Consider the following 26,500-nt stretch of genomic DNA (forward strand, 5'->3'; position numbering starts at 1 on the left):
ACAACTCCCAGCCATCACGAGGCAGAGAAAAGCCCTGACCCCGCCGGGAATCGAACACGGGGAACCCGGGCGTGGGAAGCGTGAACGCTACCGCACTCCAATTTAAGTTTTTCGTAATTGTAATACCTAGGTATTTTGTTGAATTTTAGATTAACGAGTTTCTTTTAGCACTCTTGTGGATGACCTCACACTTTTCGTTATTTAGGGTCAACTGCCACTATTCGCACCATTCAGATATCTTTTCTAAATCGTTCTGCAGTTTGTTTTGATTTTCTGACTACTGATAAACAACAGCATCATCTGCAAACAACCTAAGACCGCTGCTCAGTTTGTCTCCCAGATCGTTTATATAGATAAGGAGCACTACCTTGGGGAACGCCAGAAATCACTGTTTTACTGGGTGACTTTCCGTCGATTCCTACGAACTGTGACTTCTCTGACAGGAAATCACAAATCCGGTCACATAACTGAAAAGATACTAAATAAGCACGCAATTTCACTACGAGCCGCTTGTGTGGTACAGTGTCATAAGCCTTCCGGAAATCCAGAAATACGGAATCGATCTGAAATCCCTCGCCACTAGCACTCAACATTTCATGTGAGTAAAGACCTAGTTGTGTTTCACAGGAACGATGTTTTCTAAACCCATGTTGACTGTGTGTCAATAGGCAGTTTTCTTCGAGGTACTTCATAATGTTTGAACACAATATATGTTCCAAAATCCTGCTGCATATCGACGTTAACTATATGCGCCTGTAATTTAGTGGATTACTTCTACTACCTTTCTTGACTACTGGTGTGACCTGTGCAACTTTCCAGTCTTTGGGTACGGATCTTTCGTCGAGCGAATGGTTGTATATGTTTAAGTATGGAGCTAATGCATCAGCATACTCCGAAAGGAACCTAGCTGGTATACAGTCTGGACCAGAAGACTTGCTTTTGTTGAGGGATTTAAGTTGCTGCACTACTCCGAGGATATTTGCTCCACATTGTGGAGCCACCATCATCTTGCATAGTGCATTGTTGACAGCGTTAGTCCATGGGGTCTTTGCCACAGTCGAACCCTGCCCTCAGCTCCTATCTACTGAAATCGTGACTCATCTGACCAAGCCAATATTGGAACACGTGAGGCAATACTGACCCTACGACTTATCTTAGAAGCTAGATTAAGGAAAGGCAAACCTACGTTTCTACGATTTGTAGACTTAGAGAAAGCTTTTGACAATGTCGACTGGAATACTCTCTTACAAATTCTGAAGATGGCAGGGGTAAAATATATGGAGCGAAAGGCTATTTACAATTTGTACAAAAACCAGATGGCAGTTATGAGTCGAGGGGCATGAAAGGGAAGCAGTGGTTGGGAAGGGAGTGTGACAGTTTTGTAGCCTCTCCCCAATTTTATTCAATCTGTATATTGAGCAAGCAGTGAAGGAAACAAAAGAAAAATTTGGAGTAGGTATTAACATCCATGGGGAAGAAATAAAAACTTTGAGGTTTGCCGATGACACTGTAATTCTGTCAGAGACAGCCAAGGACTTGGAAGAGCAGTTGAACGGAATGGAGTCTTGAAAAGAGGATATAAGATGAACATCAACAAAAGCAAAGCGAGGATAATGGAATGTTGTCGAATTAACTCGGGTGATGTTGAGGGAATTAGATTGGGAAATGAGACACTTAAAGTAGTATAGGAGTTTTGTTATTTGGGGAGCGAAATAACTGATGATGGTCGAAGTAGAGAAGATATAAAATGTAGACTGGCAATGGCAAGGAAAGCGTTTCTGAAGAAGAGAAATTTGTTAACAGCGAGTCTAGATTTAAATGTCAGGAAGTCGTTTCTGAAAGTATTCGTATGGAGTCTACACTCCATGAAAGTATGAAAGTGAAACATGAACGATAAATAATTTGGACAGGAAAAGAGAACAGAAGCTTTTGAAATGTGGTGCTACAGAAGAATGCTTAGGATTAGATGGGTAGATCACGTAACTAATGAGGGGGTATTGAATAGGATTGGGGAGAAGAGAAGTTTGTGGCACAACTTGACTAGAAGAAGGTTCAAAATGGCTCTGAGCACTATGCGACTTAACTTCTGACGTCATCAGTCGCCTAGAACTTAGAACTAATTAAACCTAACTAACCTAAGGACATCACACGCATCCATGCCCGAGGCAGGATTCGAACCTGCGACCGTAGCGGTCGCTCGGCACCAGAGTGTAGCGCCTAGAACCACACGGCCACTCCGGCCGGACCTAGAAGAAGGGATCGGTTGGTAGGACATGTTCTGAGGCATGAAGGGATCACCAATTTAGTACTGGAGGGCAGCGTGGAGGGTAAAAATCGTAGAGGGAGCCCAAGAGATGAATACACGAAGCAGATTCCGAAGGATGTAGGTTGCAGTAGGTACTGGGACATGAAGAAGCTTGCACAGGATAGAGTAGCATGGAGAGCTGCGTCAAACCACTCTCAGGACTGAAGACCACATAAGTCGTCTGACCAGGCCAGGGTTTTCCAGTCGTCTACCTTCCAACCGATATGGTCACGTGCCCAGGAGAGGCTATTTAGGCTAATTCGTGCTGTTAGCGAAGCATTCGCGTCGATCGTCTGTTGCCGCAGTACATTGACACCACATTTCGCCACAATGTCCTAACGGATACGTACATCGTACGGCGCACGTTGATTTGTGAGGTTATTTCTCGCAGTGCTTTTTTGACTGTTGCCACTGAAAACTGTACGCAAACGCCGCTGCTCTCGGATGTTATAGGAAGGCCGTGAGCCATTACGATGTGAGTGGTGAGTGGTAATGCCTGAAATGTAGAGATGGGCAAACTGAAACACGTAACTGTTTCGAAACAAATGAAACAGTACAATGTAATGTTTCGATACGCTGTTTCGAAACACTGAAACAGCTTGTGTTTTGTAGTCTAATAAACCTACACATTTTATCATCTTGAATGTCTACTGCATAAGTATGTCCATATAAACACAAATGAGGCGCGAGAGCGCTAATAATATCGCAGAAAGCATGAAACTATCACTTAGGCATCTCGGCAGTTTCGTATTTCCTGCAGCAAATGCGCTGCTTTCGTGTCGTGTGACTTTCATACTTTTGAATTGACTGAGGACAGCCATAGCTGAAGACAGAAGAACCACCACGAACGGAACTGGAGGTGGGAGCAAACTGCAGAAACAACGGATATGCTACTGGGATTCCCATATTCTGTTAGTATGGGTAATATACCAATCCTGCTAATTTTTAATGCACACAAAGGGAATCATTGTGGCCGTAGACTCACAAATAACGCCAAATAATTCGAATAAATAACAAAATATAACAGAAGAAATTTTGTCTTTCAAGGTGTTTCGAACCGTTACTATAAATTCACCATGCTTCCCAGCCCTTCCCGTTCACCATTACACTATCAGTGATATGTCAAAAAGATTGCTTGCAATTATACCTACATCAAATTTATGTATATGTCTAATAACTGCCGCTCTACGCCTTTTTTTATTCAAAATGTTGTAGGCTTACTTGCGTTTCTTAATATGATTACTATACATGAACAGAGAAGCGTGTGTTATAAAAAAATGATGAATGATTTTCACATATTTATTATTTTGAATGTGAATAGTATGCGTTGTTTTATTGTTTGGTTAGTGTTTATAAAGCAGATGTTACGCCATTTCGGAACAGGACAGTCAGCTAGAAACGAAGAGCTTTATTTTCGGATATCTTAAGCTTCATGCTATTGCCTGTCAAAAAGATTTCGACACTCTTGAAAGTGTTTCACGAAGTGGTATGTTGTGTTTCAGTACCTGTGCCGAGCCCGAAATCTCGTCCGACACAGAGCAGAATGAAACATCACTGTTTCGATACAATTAGTCCGTTCCAAGCACAGGTGGACTGAAACGGCCTTATTTCAAAACAACGATACAGTTCCTGTGTCTGGCTCGAGATCGAATCTGGTCCGGTTATCCGAGACAGGGGCGGAATGAAACACCACTGTTTCGAAACAGTGAACCACAGCCGTTCCGAAACACTGAAACGGTTCCACGTATCGATACACTGTATCGAAACATAGAAACAGTGGCCAAGTCTACTGAAATGTGGTATTCTCGACGCGGTCTTAACACTTTGGATGGGGGGAAAACTGAATTCTCTAACGATAGCGTAGCTCCAACTACCATTCCGCGTTCAGTGTCTGTCAATTCCCGTCGGACGGCTGTAATCACATCGGAATCCTTTTCACACGAATCGCCTGAGTACAAATGACACTTACGCCAGTGTACTATCCTTTCATACAGGGCTATTACAAATGATTGAAGCGATTTCATAAATTCACTGTAGCTCCATTCATTGACATATGATCACGACACACTACAGATACGTAGAAAAACTCATATAAAGTTTTGTTCGGTTGAAGCCGCACTTCAGGTTTCTGCCGCCAGAGCGCTCGAGAGCGCAGTGAGACAAAATGGCGACAGGAGCCGAGAAAGCGTATGTCGTGCTTGAAATGCACTCACATCACTCAGTCATAATAGTGCAACGACACTTCAGGACGAAGTTCAACAAAGATCCACCAACTGCTAACTCCATTCGGCGATGGTATGCGCAGTTTAAAGCTTCTGGATGCCTCTGTAAGGGGAAATCAACGGGTCGGCCTGCAGTGAGCGAAGAAACGGTTGAACGCGTGCGGGCAAGCTTCACGCGTAGCCCGCGGAAGTCGACGAATAAAGCAATCAGGGAGCTAAACGTACCACAGCCGACGGTTTGGAAAATCTTACGGAAAAGGCTAAAGCAGAAGCCTTACCGTTTACAATTGCTACAAGCCCTGACACCCGATGACAAAGTCAAACGCTTTGAATTTTCGGCGCGGTTGTAACAGCTCATTTTTTCTTAACGGTGAAGTGAACAGACACAATGTGCGAATCTGGGCGGTAGAGAATCCTCACGCATTCGTGCAGCAAATTCGCAAATCACCAAAAGTTAACGTGTTTTGTGCAATCTCACGGTTTAAAGTTTACAGCCCCTTTTTCTTCTGCGAAAAAAACGTTACAGGACACGTGTATCTGGACATGCTGGAAAATTGGCTCATGCCACAACTGGAGACCGACAGCGCCGACTTCATCTTTCAATAGGATGGTGCTCCACCGCACTTCCATCATGATGTTCGGCATTTGTTAAACAGGAGATTGGAAAACCGATGGATCGGCCGTGGTGGAGATCATGATCAACTGTTCATGTCATGGCCTCCACGCTCTCCAGACTTAAACCCCTTACGATTTCTTTCTGTGGGGTTATGTGAAAGATTCAGTGTTTAAACCTCCTCTACCAAGAAACGTGCCAGAACTGCGAGCTCGCATCAACGATGCTTTCGGACTCATTGATGGGGACATGCTGGGCCGAGTGTGGGAGGAACTTGATTATCGGCTTGATGTCTGCCGAATCACTAAAGGGGCACATATCGAACATTTGTGAATGCTTAAAAAACTTTTTGAGTTTTTGTATGTGTGTGCAAAGCACTCCTGCAGAGTCTTCCGTTGGAGTTTATCTAGTTGGATCTTCTCTATCTCTTCTAACAACACTATCTGTTACGGATCCCACACTGATGAGCAATATTCAAGCAGTGGGCGAATAAGTGTACTGTAACCTACTTCCTTTGTTATCAGATTGCTTTTCCTTAGGATTCTTTCAATGAACCTCAGTCTGACATCTGCTTTACCGACGATCAACTTTATATGATCATTCCATTTTAAATCACTCGTAATGCCTACTCCCGGATAATTTATGGAATTAATTGCTTACTGTTGCTGACCTGCTATATTGTAGCTAAATGATAAAGGATCTCTCTTTCTATGTCTTCGCAGCACATTACACTTGTCTACATTGAGATTCAATTGCCATTCCCTGCACCATGCGTCAATTCGTTGCAGATCCTGCTGCATTTCAGTACAATTTTCCATTGTTAAATGACTGCCTATATGCCTCTGTACGAGCCCTAATCTCTCTTATCTTATCTTTGTGGTCTTCCCGCGAAATGTAAGTTGGCGGCAGTAAAATTGTACTGCAGTCAGCCTCAAATGCTGGTTCTCTAAATTTCCTCAGTAGCGATTCACGAAAAGAACGCCTCCTTTCCTCCAGAGACTCCCACCCGAGTTCCTGAAGCATTTCCGTAACGCTCGCGTGATGATAAAACCTACCAGTAACAAATCTAGCAGCCCGCCTATGAATTGCTTATATGTCCTCCCTCAATCCAACCTGACAGGGATCCGAAATTCTCGAGAAGTACTCAAGAATAGGTCGTATTAGTGTTTTATAAGCGGTCTCCTTTACAGATGAACCACATCTTCCCAAAATTCTACCAATGAACCGATGATGCCATTACATGCTTGTCCCACTTCATATCGCTCTGCAATGTTACGCCCAAATATTTAATCGACGTGACTGTGTCAAGCGCTACACTACTAATGGAGTATTCAGACATTACGGGATTCTTTTTCCTATTCATCTGCGTTAATTTACATTTATCTATATTTAGAGTTAGCTGCCATTATTTACACCAATCACAAATCCTGTCCAAGTCATCTTGTATCCTCCTACAGTCATTCAACGACGACACCTTCCGGTACACCACAGCATCATCAGCAAACAGCCGCACATTGCTATCCACCCTATCCAAAAGATCCTTTATGTAGATAGAAAACAACAGTGGACTTACTACACTTCCCTGGGGCACTCCAGATGATACTCTCACCTCCGATGGACACTCACCATCGAGGGCAACGTACTGGGTTCTATTACTTAAGAAGTCTTCGAGCCACTCACATACTTGGGAACCAATCCCATATGCTCGTACCTTAGTTAGGAGTCTGCAGTGGGGCACCGTGCTGTGCAAAGTAGTGCAGGTGTGTGCAGACAAACCCCCATTCCGCGACGGGGCCTTCCAGAGCAGTGTTCGCTAGAAGTCGCTCGTAGCTGTGTTTAAGCTGTCAGTTGTCGGCACAAATCGGCCAGTAGTGGGACGGGGCGAGCCGAGCTGAAGGGTTGCGCCGACTGGGGAAGGCAGAGCACAGCTGTCCCTGGTGGGGAAGGGGGCGGGGGGGGGGGAAGGGATTGTCTGGCTAGGGAGTGAGGAATCCGGGGAATCGTTTTTCGCTGTCGGCGTTAGCTGTCGCGGCAGCCGCATCTCTGTGCGGTCTATTATTAAACAGAGCTGCTGGCTGAGCGAGCACAAGGCGGAGAGGCGTGGGTGGGACTGCGCCGGGGATGGGGGAGGGCGCGGGCCTGGGTGCGTGGTGGGGGAGGAAGCTTCGATCGATGCAGCGCCGCCGCCAGAACTCTGCGGCCTACCTGGAGCCTGCCGTGGGCCCGGGAGATCGTGACCAGCGAGCGGACCGCGTTTTCTGGGACAGGGCGTCGAACTGGACTGGACGTCTAGCGACACCAGTGTGTCTCGTAAACGCGAATCACGGACTGGGCGAAAACCGAAGAGGAAGAGAGTCGAAGTGTGTGCAAAACACTGGCCAAAAGAGAGGACGTGTGTAAAGAGATGAAGGAATAACATCCATGGTACGTACAGGAGAATACGTCTGGCAAATAACTGAGGACGTAGTACGCAAGTGCTGTCCTGAGACGAAGAAGAGGCATAAGGGAGGAATTCGTGGTGGGCCGCATCCAATCAGAAAACTTATGGGTTGAGATAAAAGTTTTCTGGGTTTGGTACCGCGTCATAACGTAAAAAACTACTGCTGCTGCTGCAGAGAAACCAACGTTTCGGCCACGGTTGCAGCGGCCCTCTTCTGGGTCTAATGATCTAGCTATTCAGTGTCCTTTATATTTTGTTGCTAGTGTTCACTGCGCATGCCATTACGTCATAATTTTAGAAAGGTAGTTGGTTTCATCGGTCACTCAAGGAAGAAGGAGGGGGAACTTTACTTTAATAGGTTACTGCGGTGGAGGGAGAACGTGACCACTGTTGTCTATTGGTTCCTGTGTTATGTGCCATGACTGGTGGTCACCGTCAAATGAGAAGTTTGCTGCCGTTTACCAACTGCTGGACGTCGGCCGCGCGGCGCCAGTTACTCGCCGGCGGTGCTCGTGCCTCGTGTGGACAGTGCGGTCTGTTGGGCTCTGATTGCTGGCAGCCAAGACGGGGCAAGCCTGAGTCCATCCTCCCTGTTCATTCGGAAAAGTACCTAGCCTGCAAAGTAAGACGTCTAGTTTGCAAGACGGACTCTTATGTGAAGAACTCGACACACTTTAAAGAACGCCTAAAGGGAGAAACAATTTTACTTACGGACATCATGGTCAGCTTTGACTTGAAGTCACTATTTACGAACGTGCCAGTAGATGAAACTATCCGCATCCTTCAGGAGCATGTCCCGCCAGACATATGCGACCTGGTTCAGTTGTGCCTGACTTCAACGTAGTTCAAATGGCAAGGAAAATACTACGAGCAGACAGACGGCGTAGCAATCGGGTCTCCCCTATCTCCGCTGGCAGCCGACATTTTCATGGAAGCCTTTGAAGCAACGGCCCTCGGTTCAGCTCCTTTACGCCCACGTTGCTAGTTCAGATACGTGGACCACATGTTCGCTATATGGCCTCACAGTGAAACGGAGCTACACAAGTTTCACGAATATTTGAACAATATGCACGGGAAGATACAGTTCACGCTGGAAGTAGAAAAGAATGGTGCTACTCCATTTCTAGACGTCGAAGTGTACAGGAGAACGGAGGGCACACTGGGGCACAGAGTATATTGCAATCCTACACATACAGTCAGGTACCTGCACTCCCAATCCTACCACCACCCAGCGCAGAAGAACTCTGTCATCCGCTCTTTGGCAGTCCGTGCGCAGCGCCTAAGTGATGCTCAAAACATCACACCTGAGCTTAAAAGGTAACGCACAACGTTTGTAGCCAATGGCTACAGCCATAAGTCGATAAACACAGTCTTGTCGACAAATACAAGCAAGAAAGATAACCAAGAAATAGACAAACTGCAGCCAACAGTGCGCTTACCTTATGTGAAAAACGTCACTGACCGAATAGGCAAACTCCTTCGCCGCGTTGGGGTGCAGCCTGTCTTCTGTAGTGGTCGTAGGATCCAGGACGTACTAGGCTCTACAAAGGACAAGGTGGATGCATTACACACTGCAGGCATTTACAAGGTGGAATGCGAATGTGGAGAGGCATACATCGGCGAGACTGGCGGGCCAATAGCAACGCGCATTCGGGAGCATGAGCGTTATATTCGTCTAGGGCAACACAACAAATCCGCAGTGGCAGAACATCACCATGACTGCGGAAAAGAAATAAAAATGCAGCGAAGCCTGTGTGTTGGCCAAGCAGCCAATTATGACGAAACGCAAAATCAGAGAGGCCATCGAAATACTCAAACACCGTAACAACATGAACAGGGAGGATGCACTCAGGCTTACCCCATCTTGGCTGCCAGCAATCAGAGCCCAACAGACCGCACTGTCAACACGAGGCGCGAGCACAGGCGGCGAGTAACTGGCGCCGCGCGGCCGACGTCCAGCAGTTGGTAAACGGCAGCAAACTTCTCATTCGACGGTGACCACCAGTCGTGGTACATAACACAGGAACCAATAGACAACAGTGGTCACGTTCTCCCTCCACCGCAGTAACCTATTAAAGTAAAGTTCCCCCTCCTTCTTCCTTGAGTGACCGATGAAACCAACTACCTTTCTAAAATTATGACGTAATGGCATGCGCAGTGAACACTAGCAACAAAATATAAAGGACACTGAATAGCTAGATCATTAGACCCAGAAGAGGGCCGCTGCAACCGTGGCCGAAACGTTGGTTTCTCTGCAGCAGCAGCAGTAGTTTTTTACGTTATGACGCGGTACCAAACCCAGAAAACTTTTATGTCGATTGACTGTGGCCGCGGAAGCCTATGAAATTATAGAAAACTTATGGCTCAAAAAAGACAGGAATATTTCGCATAAACGACAACGTGGTTTATAATGCGAAAAGCTGCCCCGCTCCCCCCTTCCAAGAACCGAGGACCTTGCCGTGCGATAGGGTGGTGTGTGTATTTCAGATAATTAAGTCAGTCATATCGTAGGAGCAGCCACATCGGAAAGGTATACGTGGGGAGGACGTAACAGGTGGATCGTTCTCTAAGGAACGGGTCCAATGGAACGCCACCACCGGCCTCTTTCGGTCGGTGTCATACCAGTGTCGGGTCTGGCGAAGTAACGGTAGATCATGTGCCTGGAAGCCTAGACGTCGCGTTGTCGAATCTCAGAGGCCGCATAAAAATTTTAAATCCCACTTTAATCTAGCCTACAGCTCTCACCAGGAATGACATTTGGATTATATTCCAAGTCAAAATGTAGGGCCACTTTCCCCTGTTGGATGACTAGGGTAGATTAGCGTTAAGAATGTCGCCAAAGTGTCATACGGTTGAACGACTTGTACTCTGCTGTTCAGCCACAACAAATTATTATAACTTGTTCCAGTACCGCCACTTCTCGATCTCCCCTCGGTGTAGTTCAGAGGCTCTCGATCTTTTTTTGCGGGTGGTCAGTCGTTTCTTGTTGCAGTGTCGTGTCTCGAGAGAGAGTCAGCAGGACACGTTGTAATTACGAGGGCTTACCTCGACCTATGTAATCGATGGGTGAGTTTCGCGTAGGCAGCTTTGCAGAACTCCGTCCTGTAAAGAATCTACAAGCTAAAGAGGGTGTTCAGGGACACAGAATTCGGTGTGCAGCGCAAGGAAACTGAGGTCTAATATAAATTCACGCTAGTAAAATTCATTGGAGGTTCACTTCTGGCACTACTGACTTTAGCTTCTTCTTTTCAATGCACAATGTTACGATATACGCCCTCAAGTAACTTTGTCAGCTGCCTTTTAGCTCGCAGTCCTATGTGATGAAAAGTGCCGCGACATCCCCAAAACATACGTTTTTCATATTGCATGCATTGTCCTGCCACCTACTGCCAGGTACTCCATATCAGCGACCTCAGTAGGCATTAGACATCGTGAGAGGGCAGAATGGGGCGCTCCGCGGAACTCACGGCCTTCGATCTTGGTGTCACGTGTGTCATACGGCTGTACGCGAGATTATTACACTCCGTAATTCCACTGTTTCCGATGTGACAGTGAAGTGGTAACGTGAAGGGACACGTACAGCACAAAAACGTACAGGCCGACCTCGTCTGTTGACTGACAGAGACCGCCGACAGTTGAAGAGGGTCGTAATGTGTAACAGACACACATCTATCCAGATCATCACACAGGAATTCCAAACTGCATCAGGATACACTGCAGGTACTATGACAGTTTGGCGGGAGGTGAGACAACTTGGATTTCATGGTCTTGCGGCTGCTCATAAGCCACACATGACGCCGATAAATGCCAAACGACGCCTCACTTGCTGTAAGGAGCGTAAACATTGGACGATTGAACAGTGAAAAAACGTTGTGTGGAGTGACATATTACTGTAAACAATGTGGCGATTCGATGGCAGCATGTGGTTATGGAGAATGCCCGGCTAATATCATCTGCCAACGTGTGTACTGTCAACAGTAAAATTCGGAGGCGATGGTGTTATGGTGTGGTCGTGTTTTTCATGGAGGGGGCTTGTACCCCTTGTTGGTTTGCGTGGCACTATCACAGCATAGGCCTACATTGATGTTTTAAGCACTTTCTTGCTTCCCAGAGTTAAAGAGCAATTCGGAGATGGCAGCTGCATCTTTCAACACGATCGAGCACCTGTTCAAAATGGACGGCCTGTGGTGGAGTGGTTACACGACAATAACATCCCTGTAATCGACTGGTCTGCACAGAGTCCTGATCTGAATCCTGCAGAACACCTTTGGGATATTTTGGAACGCCGACTTCGTGCCAGGCCTCACCGACCGACATCGGTACCTCTCCTCAGTGTAGGACTCCGTGAAGAATGGACTGCCTTTCACCAAGAAACCTTCCAGCATCTGACTGAACGTATGCCTGCGATAGTGGAAACTGTTATCAAGTTTAAGGAAGGGCCAACACCATAGTGAATTCCAGAATTACCGATGGAGGACGCCACGAACTTGTAAATCATTTTCAGCCAGGTGTTCGAATACTTATGATCACATAGTGCATCTCGAGCCCCACGTGGCTCTGACTATTCTTAATCCTCATCTTGGCTACGTCCGGGACAGAGGTAGTGTCCCAGACGACTACTAATCGTGCTTTCCCCCTGGGCTGGGATAGGTTCCCTTTCTGTAACACTCGTAGAATTTATAGAACATTTTCTCTGACACACATCACCAACGATGAGTGTACATTACCGCATGTGGGAAACTCACGAGGCACTTGTGTAACTGCCTCGAGCTGCTACACGGGAATTCTATCACACGCTGGCTGACCAGAGGCCGTTTTCATATGCACTTAGCCTGTGTACCGACCGTTGCCAGTCTCTCGCTGTTTGAATACAAGATTGCGTCAACTCCTCCGTCGTCTTCCCAAGCAGCCCCTCGCTCGCAACTTTGAATTTAATGCCGTATTCCATCCCTTAATAGTTAATTTCGTGACACCTCTCATCTCAAACGAAATATTTTGTAGGACCTGTTCTCAGGGAACATAAAATTTCCTTTTCGCATCATCGGTAGTGCCATCGGACAACTGGTTCCATTTAATTCACAGATGGCCATTAAAACTGCTACACCACGAAGATGACGTGCTACAGACGCGAAATTTAACATACAGGAAGGAGATGCAGTGATATGCAAATGATTAGCTTTTCAGAGCATTCACATAAGGTTGGCGCCGGTGGCGACACCTACAACGTGTTGACATGAGGAAAGTTTCCAACCGATTTCTCATACGCAAACAGCAGTTGATCGGCGTTGCCTAGTGAAATGTTGTTTTGATGCCTCGTGTAAGGAGGAGAAATGCGTACCATCACGTTTCCGACTTTGATAAAGGTCTGATTGTAACCTATCGCGATTGCGGTTTATCGTATCGCGACATTGCTGCTCGCGTTGGTCGAGATCCAATGACTGTTGGCAGAATATGGAATCGGTGGGTTCAGGAGGGTAATAGGGAACGCCTTGCTGGATCCCAACGGCCTCGTATCACTAGCAGTCGAGATGACAGGCATCTTATCCGCATGGTTGTAACGGTTCGTGCAGCCATGCCTCGATCCCTCAGTCAACAGATGGGGACGTTTGCAAGACAACAACCATCTGTACGAACAGTTGAACGACGTTTCCAGCAGCATGGACTATCAGCTCGGAGACCATGGCTGAGGTTACCCCTGACCCTGCGTTGCAGACAGGAGCGCCTGCGATGGGGTACTCAACGACGAACTTGGGTGCACGAATGGCAAAACCTCATTATGAATTCAGGATCTGTTTACAGCATCACGATGGTTGCATCCGTGTTTGGCGACATCGCGGTGAACGGCATTGGAAGCGTGTATTCGTCATCGCCATACTGGTGTATCACCCGACGTGACGGTATGGGGTGCCATTGGTTACACGTCTCGGTCACCTCTTGTTAGCTTTGACGGCACTTTGAACAGTGGACGCTACATTTCAGATGTGTTACGACCCGTGGCTCTGCCCTTCATTCGACCCCTGCGGATCCCTACATTTCAGCACTATAATGTGTGTACCCGTGGTCTAGGGGTTGCCTCTTTGATTCATAATCAAAACGTCTTCGGTCGCGAGTTCGATCCCCGCCACTGCTTAAATTTTGATAAATAATCAGCGTTGGCGGCCGAAGACTTCCGGCATAAGAAGTCAGCCTCATTCTGCCAACGGCCTTGTCAAAGAGGGCGGAGGAGTGGATAGAGGTTCAGGGCACTCTCTTGTCCTAGGAGTGGGAAATTGCCCCTAAAGGCGGAAGTATCAGCAATGATCAACGACATAAGGATGCAGAAGGCAATGGAAACCACTGCATTAAAGACACGTAACGTGTATCCACAGGAGATGTGGCCTGTAATTGAAGAAGTGTCATGATGATCTCTCCATTGGCAAAAGATTCCGGAATAGTCCCCCATTAGGATCTCCGGGAGGGGACTGCCAAGGGGGAGGTTACCATGAGAAAAATATTGAATAATCAACGAAAGGATAACGTTCTACGAGTCGGGGCGTGGAATGTCAGACGCTTGAACGTGGTAGGGAAACTAGAAAATCTGAAAAGGGAAATGCAAAGTTTCAATCTAGATATAGTAGGGGTCAGGGAAGTGAAGTGGAAGGAAGACAAGGATTTCTGGTCAGATGAGTATCGGGTAATATTAACAGCAGCAGAAAATGGTATAACAGGTGTAGGATTCGTTATGAATAGGAAGGTAGGGCAGAGGGTGTGTTACTGTGAACAGTTCAGTGACCGGGTTGTTCTAATCAGAATCGACAGCAGACCAACACCGACAACGATAGTTCAGGTATACATGCCGACGTCGCAAGCTGAAGATGAACAGATAGAGAAAGTGTATGAGGATATTGAAAGGGTAATGCAGTATGTAAAGGGGGGCGAAAATCTAATAGTCGTGAGCGACTGGAATGCAGGTGTAGGGGAAGGAGTAGAAGAAAAGGTTACAAGAGAATATGGGCTTGGGACAAGGAATGAAAGAGGAGAAAGACTAATTGAGTTCTGTAACAAGTTTCAGCTAGTAATAGCGAATACCCTGTTCAAGAATCACAAGAGGAGGAGGTATACTTGGAAAAGGCCGGGAGATACGGGAAGATTTCAATTAGATTACATCATGGCCAGACAGAGATTCAGAAATCAGATACTAGATTGTAAGGCGTACCAGGAGCAGCTATAGACTCAGATCACAATATAGTAGTGATGAAGAGTAGGCTGAAGCTCAAGACATTAGTCAGGAAGAATCAATACGCAAAGAAGTGGGATACGGAAGTACTAAGGAATGACGAGATACGTTTGAAGTTCTCTAACGCTATAGATACAGCAATAATGAATAGCGCAGTAGGCAGTACAGTTGAAGAGGAATGGACATCTCTAAAAAGGGCCGTCACAGAAGTTGGGAAGGAAAACATAGGTACAAAGAAGGTAGCTGCGAAGAAACCATGGTAACAGAAGAAATATTTCAGTTGACTGATGAAAGGAGGAAATACAAACATGTTCCGGGAAAATCAGGAATACAGAAATACAAGTCGCTGAGGAATGAAATAAATAGAAAGTGAAGGGAAGCTAAGACGAAATGGCTGCAGGAAAAATGTGAAGACATCGAAAAAGATATGATTGTCGGAAGGACAGACCCAGCATACAGGAAAGTCAAAACAACCTTTGGTTACATTAAAAGAAACGGTGGTAACATTGAGAGTGCAACGGGAATTCCACTGTTAAATGCAGAGGAGAAAGCAGATAGGTGGAAAGAATACATTGAAAGCCTCTATGAGGGTGAAGATTTGTCTGATGTGATAGAAGAAGAAACAGGAGTCGATTTAGAAGAGATAGGGGATCCAGTATTAGAATCGGAATTTAAAAGAGCTTTGGAGGACTTACGGTTAAATAAGGCAGAAGGGATAGATAACATTCCATCAGAATTTCTAAAATCATTGGGGGAAGTGGCAACAAAACGACTATTCACGTTGGTGTGTAGAATATATGAGTCTGGCGATATACCATCTGACTTTCGGAAAAGCATCATCCACACAATTCCGAAGACGGCAAGAGCTGACTAGTGCGATAATTATCGCACAATCAGCTTAACAGATCATGCATAGAAGCTGCTTACAAGAATAATATACAGAAAAATGGGAAAGAAAATTGAGAATGCGCTAGGTGACGATCAGTTTGGCTTTAGGAAAAGTAAAGGGACGAAAGAGGCCATTCTGACGTTACGGCTAATAATGGAAGCAAGGTTAAAGAAAAATCAAGACACTTTCATAATATTTGTCGACCTGGAAAAAGCGTTCGACAATATAAAATGGTGCAAGCTGTTCGAGTTTCTGAAAAAAAAAGTAGGGGTAAGCTATAGGGAGAGACGGGTCATATACAATATGTACAACAACCAAGAGGGAATAATAAGAGTGGACGATTAAGAACGAAGTGCTCGTATTAAGAAGGGTGTAAGACAAGGCTGTAGCCTTTCGCCCCTACTCTTCAATCTGTACATCGAGGAAGCAATGATGGAAATAAAAGAAAGATTCAGGAGTGGAATTAATATACAAGGTGAAAGGATATCATTGATACGATTCGCTGATGACATTGCTATCCTGAGTGAAAGTGAAGAAGAATTAAATGATCTGCTGAACGGAATGAACAGTCTAATGAGTACACAGTACGGTTTGAGAGTAAATCGGAGAAAGACGAAGGTAATGAGAAGTAGTAGAAATGAGAACAGAGAGAAACTTAACATCAGGATTGATGGTCACGAAGTCAATTAAGTTAAGGAATACTGCTATCTAGGCAGTAAAATAACCAATGACGGACGGAGCAAGGAGGGCATCAAAAGCAGACTCGCTATGGCAAAAAAGGCATTTCTGGCCAAGAAACGTCTACTAATATGCCTTAATTTGAGGAAGAAATTTCTGAGGATGTACGTCTGGAGTACAGCATTGTATGGTAGTGAAACATGGACTGTGGGAAAACCGGAACAGAAGAGAATCGAAGCATTTGAGATGTGGTGCTATAGACGAATGTTGAAATTTAGGTGGACTGATAAGGTAAGGAATGAGGAGGTTCTACGCAGAATCGGAGAGGAAAGGAATATGTGGAAAACACTGATAAGGAGAAGGGACGAGATGATAGGACATCTGCTAAGACATGAGGGAATGACTTCCATGGTGCTAGAGGGAGCTGTAGAGGGCAAAAATTGTAGAGGAAGACAGAGATTGGAATACGCCAAGCAAATAATTGAGGACGTAGGTTGCAAGTGCTACTTTGAGATGAATAGGTTGGCACAGGAAAGGAATTCGTGGCGGGTCGCATCAAACCAGTCAGTAGACTGATGACCACAAAAAAAAAAAAAAAATGCACGACCGCATGTTGCAGGTCCCGTACGGGCCTTTCTGAATACAGAAAATGTTCGACTGCTGCCCTGGCCAGTACATTCTCCACATCTCTCACCAACTGAAAACGCCTGGTCAATGGTGGCCGAGCAACTGGCTCGTCACAATACGCCAGTCACTACTCGTGATGAGCTGTGGTATCGTGTTGAAGCTGCATGGGCAGCTTTACCTATACACGCCATCCAAGCTCTGTTTGACTCAATGCCCAGGCGTATCAAGGCGGTTATTACGGCCAGAGGTTGTTGTTCTGGGTACTGATTTCTCAGGATCTATGCACCCTAACTGCGTGAAAATGTAATCACATGTCAGTTCTAGTATAATATATTTATCCAATGAATACCCGTTTATCATCTGCATTTCTTCTTGGTGTAGCAATTTTAATGTCTAGTAGTATACATTCGTTCCGTACTGTCACCAGAGTTATGCAACATGACTTACATCATTACCTGTGGCCATTCGTTTTTCTCATTGTCAACAGGATTAGGCGACATAACATAATTATTACATCATTAGAAATATAGCTGGTGTTATTTGTCATTTACAGTATAGTTACAAATTATTAAATAATCCTCCCTGGCAGAGTACTAGTAGCCTTTCTTAGTGGCTGTTCAGTTGGCGCAGGATTCTAGGTAGACCTAGTGCCATAAGATTCCAGGTCATTCGCCTCATAGCTCACATCAGTTTGCCGAGCTGACCTCTATCAGACACGTGTGGCTGCGCAAGTTCATGTACAACAACAGCATTTGTTACACAAATTCTGGCATAACAATGTGTACTGTCTACTTGACACAACTTCTTACCAGAAGTTCTATAACATCTATGAGGTGCATTCAAGTTCTAAGGCCACCGATTTTTTTCTTCTAATTAACTTCTCACCCGAAATCGATGAAACTGGCGTTACTTCTCGACGTAATCGCCCTGCAGATGTACACATTTTTCACAACGCTGACGTCATGATTCCATGGCAGCGGCGAAGGCTTCTTTAGGAGTCTGTTTTGACCACTGGAAAATCGCTGAGGCAATAGCAGCACGGCTGGTGAATGTGCGGCCACGGAGAGTGTCTTTCAGTGTCGGAAAAAGCCAAAAGTCACTAGGAGCCAGGTCAGGCGAGTAGGGAGCATGAGGAATCACTTCAAAGTTGTTATCACGAAGAAACTGTTGCGTAACGTTAGCTCGATGTGCGGGTGCGTTGTCTTGGTATAACAGCACACGCGCAGCCCTTGCCGGACGTTTTTGTTGCAGTGCAGGAAGGAATTTGTTCTTCAAAACATTTTCGTAGGATGCACCTGTTACCGTAGTGCCCTTTGGAACGCAATGGGTAAGGAGCACGCCCTCGCTGTCCCAGAACATGGACACCATCATTTTTTCAGCGCTGGCGGTTACCCGAAATTTTTTTGGTGGGAGTGAATCTGTGTGCTTCCATTGAGCTGACTGGCGCTTTGTTTCTGGATTGAAAAATGGCATCCACGTCTCATCCATTGTCACAACCGACGAAAAGAAAGTCCCATTCGTGCTGTCGTTGCGCGTCAACATTGCTTGGCAACATGCCACACGGGCAGCCGTGTGGTCGTCCGTCAGCATTCGTGGCACCCACCTGGATGACACTTTTCGCATTTTCAGGTCGTCATGCAGGATTGTGTGCACAGAACCCACAGAAATGCCAACTCTGGAGGCGATCTGTTCAACAGTCATTCGGCGATCCCCCAAAACAAATCTCTCCACTTTCTCGATCGTGTCGTCAGACCGGCTTGTGCGAGCCCGAGGTTGTTTCGGCTTGTTGTCACACGATGTTCTGCCTTCATTAAACTGTCGCACCCATGAACACACTTTCAACACATCCATAACTCCATCACCACATGTCTCCTTCAACTGTCGATGAATTTCAATTGGTTTCACACCACGCAAATTCAGTAAACGAATGATTGTATGCTGTTCAAGTAAGGAAAACGTCGCCATTTTAAGTATTTAAAACAGTTCTCATTCTCGCCACTGGTGGTAAAATTCCATCTGCCGTACGGTGCTGCCATCTCTGGGACGTATTGACAATGAACGCGGCCTCATTTTAAAACAATGCGCATGTTTCTATCTCTTTCCAGTCCAGAGAAAAAAAATCGGAGGCCTTAGAACTTTAATGCACCTCGTACAATAAACACACAGATAACACAAAATTATAATTATGATTAATATAGCGGATGCTGAGTATCCCCAGGTGGAATACTCACTCATCAACCATCCCTTGAAGGTCGTTCTTTCTTGATAATTAATTTAATCTTGCAGCCCATAAATCTTATGCCCTGCAGCTTTCAAATCGTCCACACGACAAACCACATGCTCTAAAGGTAACATTACAGGTATTTCTGATATTTTCTGTTTCTCATCTTCTGTAATACAACAGTCTACTTCTACGTTTAAGGCAGGTACTGCATCTACATTAGTTATAAACTGCCAGCTAGCCACGCGGTCTAACGCGCTGCTTTCCAAGCGGGATGGCGTGCCGGTCCCCGGCACGAATCTGCCTGGCGGATTCGTGTCGAGGTCCGGTGTGACGGCCAGCCTGTGGATGGTTTTAAGGCGGTTTTACCTCGGTGAATCCGGGCTTGTTCCCCTGCTTCCGCCTCAGTTACACTGTGTTGGCGATTGCTGCGCAAACATCGTTTCCTTGTACGCGTACACCACAATTACTCTACGAAGCAAACATTTGGAGTTACACTCATCTGGTATGAGACGTTCACGAGGGGAGGGGTGTGGGGTAGGGGTGGGAGGGGTGGGGGGTCCCCTGGAAGCCGAACCGCACAATAACCCTGGATTCGGTGTGGGGCGTCTGTGGAGTGGGTGGACTGCTGTGGCCCGTTGTGGAGCTGTGAACCGCTGAGGGTCACGGCGGGAGGAAGCCTTTACGTCGTTTCTGGGTTCCCAGATTAAGAGGGTGATCAAATCCAAAAAATTACGATTTTTTTTTTGCTACCGAAAATTAATTGGAACATTCCTCTTTAATGTAAACTTTGAATTATTGTTCTACTCGCCCTAGAAGTGGAGTTATTACCATTTTCCCCCACGCCTGCAGAGGAAATGGTCGGCCGCTGAATGCATCTAACACCCTCTCGTGACTTCCTGGCGAACTGCTTGGGATTTTCTCGGCCTGTTACGCATACAGCGCCGTATGTTACGCATACAGCGAGTGTGCAAGGATTGGCTACATTGTTTTCTGTGACAAATGAAGCGCTAAGAGCGCAGATCATCGTCTCTTTGCTGTTTACCGTTTCGAATTAGTTCAGTGTTGCGCCTGTTGTTGGTAGTATTATACTTCTTGTGTAAAGCGTTGTTCTGGTTACGATGCCACGTTTTAGTAACCGTGTATATAAGAAGACGAAGAACGTAGGGAAAAGAAAATTAACACTAATATCAAGTTGCGATACTACAATTACTGAAACAGTGCGTTCTTCTGCTAAGCAACACATGGCCGACCATAGCCCTGTGACATCTTCTAGCAAGAAGCTGACTGGTGGAAGTCACAGATTTCGTGAATATGTTAGTGACAGTGATGATTTTTTCATGACTTAGCACAGCCAGAATTGTTACACAAATGTCTACACGGAAAGACGCAGAATCCTAATGAGAGCGTAAACAATTTGATTTGGAATGTGATTCCTAAAAGGGTGTTTGTAAGCATAAAAACACTGCACTTTGGCATTTATGATGCAATAGCAACCTACAACCAAGGGAACAGTGTGAAGTGTGAAGTTCTGAAGGCATTAGGATTTACAGCTGGGGTCAACACTGTACGAGCACTAAGAAATATTGACAGAGAAAGGATAAGAGGAGCAGAAAGAAGAGAAAGGCATATGAAGTATGATGGAACAACAGGCCAGAAAAGAAGACAGAAGAGGAAGCTTTTGGAGGATGAAGAAGAAGACCCTGATAATCAATCCTATAGTGCAGGAATGTATTGAGAAACTTTGATAGCCATTTCCCGTAAATTAGAATTTTTCGAATATAAGGAACATTTTCTCAAAATCCACTCAAGCTAGAGATGAAATTTTTATAAAGCACTCCTAGTGGTCAAACTTACATTGTAACACAGCCATTTGGCAATATGTTCAGTAGTTTCATATCAGTTTTATAAATTTGGGTCATTAATAAAAAAAATAATTGGAAGGAAACTAGAAAAGATACTACAAAATCCCTCTGTCATAACTACAATACTAAACCACTCTATATGTAAAAAAAAATTCAGATCTTTCTATTTTGTAGTTTATTCATAAATGTTCCTCAAACTTAGTGATTTTAACATGGGCAGCATAGGCACCTCAGGCTCCCCTTAATACATACATTGTATTCTATTGTTTTGTATTTAACTGGGGACCCAGAAACGACGGAGAGGCTTCGTTCTCGCCGTAGCCCTCAGTGGTTCACAGCTCCACAGCAGTCCACCCACCCCACCGCCGCCCCACACCGAACCCAGGGTTATTGTGCGGTTCGGCTACCAGTGCCCCAGTGGAGCCCCCCCCCCCCCACCCTCCCCCCACCCCCCACGCCGGGAATTTCTCACACCTGACGCGTGTAACCCCAATGTTTGCGTTATAGAGTAATTATGGTGTACGCATACGTGGAGAATGTGTTTGTGCAGCAATCGCCGACATAGTGTAACTGAGGCGGAATAAGGGGAACCAGCCTGCATTCCCCGAGGCAGATGGAGAACCGCCTTAAAAACCATCCACAGACTGGCCGGCACACCGGACACCGACACTAATCCGCCGGGCGGATTCGTGCCGGAAAGGAGTGCGTGTGATCGCACGGGTAACCGGGCGGTCTAATAGATACACACATTACTTATATTGGTAAGTAGCATACGTTCTGATTGTAGCGTGATCTGAGCTCCATAGCCCTAACATCATCCTATAAATGTTAACTTGGCGGTTCGGCGTACAATGACAACCGTCGGCTGTAGCTCATTATACAGAAGAGGTAATCCTTCGTCCTTCGGAGCCACGAATAACCATTCGTTCTCCCGTATCTGCATCCAGGTACTTTCGTTCAGAATTATGTGTTTTTGATTGAAATCCTTAGGTACCTCTCGAACCGGCTGCAGTATTCGTGCTTCGCATCTCTCATAAGTACAAACCTCTGCTCACATAACTGATTCTTATTATTAATATGTTTACATTTTAATTGATCGAGAGACAGCTGCTCATGCTGCCTTTTGGCTTCATCGATTGTTAAGAATTCTGTTGTGAGAGTAATATATGAAGGGCTTATTTCAATATTGGTACAAGTCCATTACCTCCACTTTTCTGCCTATAATGCTTCTGCAATTAATGATCCAAAAAAGTAGAAAGAAAGGTTCATCTCTAGCAAGAAGCCATATGCTTGAATATTTCTGGTATCTCAACTGCAGATTTTTCAGCGCTCATTTAACTTTAGGACGCTGTATCTCGTCGGCCGGAGTGACCGAGCGGTTCTAGGCACTACGGTCTGGAACTGCGCGACCGCTACGGTCGCAGGTTCGAATCCTGCCTCTGGCATGGATGTGTGTAATGTCCTTAGGTTAGTTAGATTTAAGTAGTTCTACGTTCTAGGGGACTGATGACCTCAGAAATTAAGTCCCATAGTGCTCAGAGCCATTTGCACCATTTTTGAACTCTGTATCTCACAGTGTACAAAAAGGGACTTGTACCACTATTGAAATAAGCCCTTCATATGTAAACAATCTCTTAGTTGTATCAGCTTTCGCAGGTAATGGCCATATCCTATTTATAGTATACTCATTACTATCCACTAGTGGTACATTTAGAACATAGCTTAAAGTACTGCCAACTAAAAATACATCTAAATCAATAATACGTAGCAGTTGGTAACACTGGTCCTCAGTTGGTGCGATGAGGAACCTCTTGTCTTTCATTTCATGTTTAACTAACTCCAAGTATCGCACTATCTGTATCGGGTTTATTAAGTGAGGCTCTGTGCATTCACTATGGCCTTAATTAGCAAATCATATTCGCTTTCCAATTCATTAAACATTGCTGTTAATTGTACAAACTGTTCAGGCACCGTTATCAGAAATACGGCTTGCTGTAACTTTCTAAACGTACTATTTTCGTAACTTACCACATGTTTATTTAATTTTTTAATTTCTTCGGCGATTATTTTCTCATTCTTCGTGACCACATTGACCGTCTGATTAAAACTCACTAGGGAGGCCTTCACTATTGTCACTTGGTCCTTGTACAGCCTTAGTAATTCCCGTTGCTGTTCCTCCAGAACATCTATCTTAGCCTTCAAAACGACGCGACCTCCTTATCAAAAGTGCCAAACAAAATCTTGCTTGCTTCCCCTATAAAATTCAAAATTCCTCTTTCCCGTCTGGCGGTTTCATGTCTCGCTAACTGCCGTATCAGTTGGCGAGTCTTGTCAAACTTATTGTGCAAGTCCTTCAAGAGGCGCACCATACCTCGAGTATGGACGACGTCTCTGGTACTGATCATATAAAACTAATTGTTGGTAAGGCGGGTACCAGGTTGAGATTCATTGGGAGAGTGCTTAGAAAATGTAGTCCATCAACAAAGGAGGTGGCTTACAAAACACTCGTTCGACCTATACTTGAGTATTGCTCATCAGTGTGGGATCCGTACCAGGTCGGGTTGACGGAGGAGATAGAGAAGATCCAAAGAAGAGCGGCGCGTTTCGTCACTGGGTTATTTGCTAACCGTGATAGCGTTACGGAGATGTTTAATAAACTCAAGTGGCAGACTCTGCAAGAGAGGCGCTCTGCATCGCGGTGTAGCTTGCTCGCCAGGTTTCGAGAGGGTGCGTTTCTGGATGAGGTATCGAATATATTGCTTCCCCCTACTTATACTTCCCGAGGAGATCACGAATGTAAAATTAGAGAGATTAGAGCGCGCACGGAGGCTTTCAGACAGTCGTTCTTCCCGCGAACCATACGCGACTGGAACAGGAAAGGGAGGTAATGACAGTGGCACGTAAAGTGCCCTCCGCCACACACCGTTGGGTGGCTTGCGGAGTATCAATGTAGATGTAGATAGATGTAGCGTGTTCCCAATGTTGCACATCCGAACTACAGTGCTTCTAGTGTCTTATTTAGACAGCTGTTTGTCTAATCTCCAGGCTCGTAGGCTCTTTGTTAGTGTCATGACCTCCTGCGATATTGTAAACTCGATCACATTGCATGTGTCCTAGCTATTAAGACGTTGCCCTTCAGCGCCACACAGTATCTGAAGAATGTACACTCCTGGAAATTGAAATAAGAACACCGTGAATTCATTGTCCCAGGAAGGGGAAACTTTATTGACACATTCCTGGGGTCAGATATATCACATGATCACACTGACAGAACCACAGGCACATAGACACAGGCAACAGAGCATGCACAATGTCGGTACTAGTACAGTGTATATCCACCTTTCGCAGCAATGCAGGCTGCTATTCTCCCATGGAGACGATCGTAGAGATGCTGGATGTAGTCCTGTGGAACGGCTTGCCATGCCATTTCCACCTGGCGCCTCAGTTGGACCAGCGTTCGTGCTGGACGTGCAGACCGCGTGAGACGACGCTTCATCCAGTCCCAAACATGCTCAATGGGGGACAGATCCGGAGATCTTGCTGGCCAGGGTAGTTGACTTACACCTTCTAGAGCACGTTGGGTGGCACGGGATACATGCGGACGTGCATTGTCCTGTTGGAACAGCAAGTTCCCTTGCCGGTCTAGGAATGGTAGAACGATGGGTTCGATGACGGTTTGGATGTACCGTGCACTATTCAGTGTCCCCTCGACGATCACCAGTGGTGTACGGCCAGTGTAGGAGATCGCTCCCCACACCATGATGCCGGGTGTTGGCCCTGTGTGCCTCGGTCGTATGCAGTCCTGATTGTGGCGCTCACCTGCACGGCGCCAAACACGCATACGACCATCATTGGCACCAAGGCAGAAGCGACTCTCATCGCTGAAGACGACACGTCTCCATTCGTCCCTCCATTCACGCCTGTCGCGACACCACTGGAGGCGGGCTGCACGATGTTGGGGCGTGAGCGGAAGACGGCCTAACGGTGTGCGGGACCGTAGCCCAGCTTCATGGAGACGGTTGCGAATGGTCCTCGCCGATACCCCAGGAGCAACAGTGTCCCTAATTTGCTGGGAAGTTGCGGTGCGGTCCCCTACGGCACTGCGTAGGATCCTACGGTCTTGGCGTGCATCCGTGCGTCGCTGCGGTCCGGTCCCAGGTCGACGGCCACGTGCACCTTCCGCCGACCACTGGCGACAACATCCATGTACTGTGGAGACCTCACGCCCCACGTGTTGAGCAATTCGGCGGTACGTCCACCCGGCCTCCCGCATGCTCACTATACGCCCTCGCTCAAAGTCCGTCAACTGCATATACGGTTCACGTCCACGCTGTCGCGGCATGCTACCAGTGTTAAAGACTGCGATGGAGCTCCGTATGCCACGGCAAACTGGCTGACACTGACGGCGGCGGTGCACAAATGCTGCGCAGCTAGCGCCATTCGACGGCCAACACCGCGGTTCCTGGTGTGTCCGCTGTGCCGTGCGTGTGATCATTGCTTGTACAGCCCTCTCGCAGTGTCCGGAGTAAGTATGGTGGGTCTGACACACCGGTGTCAATGTGTTCTTTTTTCCATTTCCTGGAGTGTATTATAGAGTCGCCAGTAAACCCTCGACGGGTGTAGTAAGAACGACAGTACGCTCCGCTGTATTCGTCGCAGTAGTGTTCCCCAGCTCTCCAGTTGAAGGCGATGAGTCCAGACGTTGGCGGGGAAACCCACAGTAGCGCTGAAGATAGCTTCATGATACGACCACCCGATATGCAACGGTAATTTGTAATCGGCTGTGACAACAAGGGCAATCTGTGCATTTACTAACCGACAAGGAACACCTTCACTTGGTTTAGTAATTCAAATCGTAACTGAACTATTTTTAGCTATACACTATACATCGAATATTGAAATAGCATTTTTTCTATTCCCATTTGTTTTTCGAATTTAGAAAAAGTATGCTATTAGTCATCTCGTTTCTATAGCATCTAACTTCTTTATACTGATACAAACTGCATTTGCTTATTTGCATTCAGACGCAAAAGTCAGATAAGTTTTGTGATTTTCCAGCATGCGAACACGCGACTTGCTACAAACACGATTCGTTTAGATTTATCAGCAACACTGGAATGTTTGGCCTTGTGCTTTATCGATAGTTATACTAGACGCTAATCTTACCGAAAGTTGTAGCCTTTTAAAGCTGAATGGTAAGTTAGTTGAAAAGAGTTTAACTCAAGATTATGGATTCTGACTTGAGTTTTTATTTTTCGGTTAATGTTTGCAATTCAATGATGATCTTTAGAAGCTTTCTTTGCGATAGAATACCGTTAACACCGACCGAATATCGGAGTTATTTTGAGAAGTTTGCCGTTTGGTGTTGGTTTATCCTTGTTTGAATGGATTTAAATTTTCCTTTCACCCTGGTATCATACTCTG

The sequence above is a fragment of the Schistocerca piceifrons genome, chromosome 9, assembly GCF_021461385.2.
Source record: "Schistocerca piceifrons isolate TAMUIC-IGC-003096 chromosome 9, iqSchPice1.1, whole genome shotgun sequence".
Classification (NCBI taxonomy): Eukaryota; Metazoa; Arthropoda; class Insecta; order Orthoptera; family Acrididae; genus Schistocerca; species Schistocerca piceifrons.